The sequence below is a fragment of the Microtus ochrogaster genome, chromosome 7 (assembly GCF_000317375.1).
Source record: "Microtus ochrogaster isolate Prairie Vole_2 chromosome 7, MicOch1.0, whole genome shotgun sequence".
Lineage (NCBI taxonomy): Eukaryota > Metazoa > Chordata > Mammalia > Rodentia > Cricetidae > Microtus > Microtus ochrogaster.
In genome coordinates, this window is record NC_022014.1 from 61,140,318 (window position 1) to 61,142,489 (window position 2,172).

Genomic DNA, 2,172 nt, shown 5'->3' on the forward strand with positions numbered 1-2,172 from the left:
TGCAGAGAGACCCATTTAAAAAAAGTCCATACCCTTTCTAATTCCAAGAAGGCTTGTACCTGGCTTTCACATAAATTGCCTTTGAAATTAGGGTCTTGAACTCCAGGGCTCAAAAGATTCTCGCCATTTCAACTCTCCAAGTACGGGGCCTAGAGTATCAGTCACCATACTGTTTTCAAGGAAGTTCTACTTATTTATTTTTGTTTTCTTCGAGGGTTTCTCTGCGTAGCCCTGGAACTCACTTTGTAGACTAAGCTGGCTTCAGACTCACAGAGATCCACCTGCCTCTGCCTCCTGAGTGCTGGAATTAAGGGCATGTGCCACCACTGCCCAGCTGGAAGTTTTACTTTTGTTTTTGATATTATTTTTAAAATAGGAGCTCACTTTGTAGCCTTGCCTGACTGGTACTTGTGTAAACCAGACTTTTCTTAAACTCACAGATAACTGCTTACTGTGGCCTCCTAAGTGCTGGTCAAGTACTTGGTTCTCTCTATATATCTTAGGCTGTTATGGAACTTGCTGTATATAGTCTCAAACCTGTGATCCTCCTGCATCTGCCTCCTAAGTGCTGGCTAGCCACCATACCTAACCTTCACTTTAAATGGAGTATCTTCTCTGTCTGGATTTCTGATTTTTTTTTTTTTTTAGGGAAAGATTTAACACAGGACTGTGTTCTTCAACAACAGATGGGATTTTTATACACACACACACACACACACACACACACACATATGTGCAGAATTTTAAATTCCACTGCTTCTCTGGAGGTATCACAATCCCTGACTTCAAACTCTACTACAAAGCTACAGTACTGAAAACAGCCTGGTATTGGCATAACTACAGACAGGACCACCAATGGAACCGAATAGAAGACCAGGAAGAATAATCCACACATCTTCAAACACCTGATTTTTGACAAAGAAGCAAAAAATATCAAATGGAAAAAAGAAAGCATATTTAACAAGTGGTGCTGGCATAACTGGATATCAACATCTAGAAAAATGAAAATTGTCGGGCGGTGGTGGTGCATGCCTTTAATACCAACAATCAGGAGGCAGAGGCAGGCGGATCTCTGTGAGTTCGAGGCCAGCCTGGTCTATAGAGTGAGTTCCAGGACAGACTCCAAAGTTACAGAGAAATCCTGTCTCGAAAAACAAACAAACAAAAGAATGAAAATAGACCCATAGCTATCATCATGCACAAAACTCAAGTCTGAATGGATCAAAGACCTCAACATAAAGTCAACCACACTGAACCTTATAGAAGAGAAAAGTGGGAAATACACTAGAACACATTGGCACAGGAGACCACTTCCTAAATATAACCCCAGCAGCACAGATACAGAGAGAAACAATTAATAAATGGGACCTCCTGGGGCTGGAGAGATGGCTCAGTGGTTAAAAGCACTGACTGCTCTTTCAGAGGTCCTGAGTTCAATTCCCAGCAACCACATGGTGGCTCACAGCCATCTGTAATGAGACCTGGTGAACCCTTCTGGCTTGTGGGCACACATGGAAGGAATGCTGTACACATAATAAGTAAATATGAAAAAATAAAAAAAAATAAATGGGAACCCCTGAAACTGAAAAGCTTCTGTAAAGCAAAGGACATGTCAACAAGACAAAACGACAGCCCACAGAATGGGAAAAGTTCTTCACTAACCCCACATCAGACAGAGGTCTGATCTCCAAAATATACAAAGAACTCAAGAAATCGGACACCAAAAAAATCACATAATCCAATTAAAAAATGGAGTACAGACCTAAACAGAGAACTCTCAACAGAGGAATCTAAAATGGGTGCAAGACACTTAAGGAAATGTTCAACATCCTTAGTCATCAGAGAAATGCAAATCAAAACAACTCTGAGATTCCATCTTACACCTGTAAGAATGGCTGAGATCAAAAACACTGATGACAACTTATGCTGGAGAGGTTGTGGGGAAAAGGGAACACTTTTGCACTGCTGGTGGGAATGCAAACTGGTACAACTCCTTTGGATGTCAGTGTGGTGATTTCTCAGAAAATTAGGAAACAACCTTCCTCAAGACCCAGTAATACCACTTTTGGGTATATATCCAAAGGATGCTCAATCGTGCCACAAGGACATGTGCTCAACTATGTTCATAGCAGCTTTGTCATAGCCGGAACCTGGAAACAACCTAGATGCTCC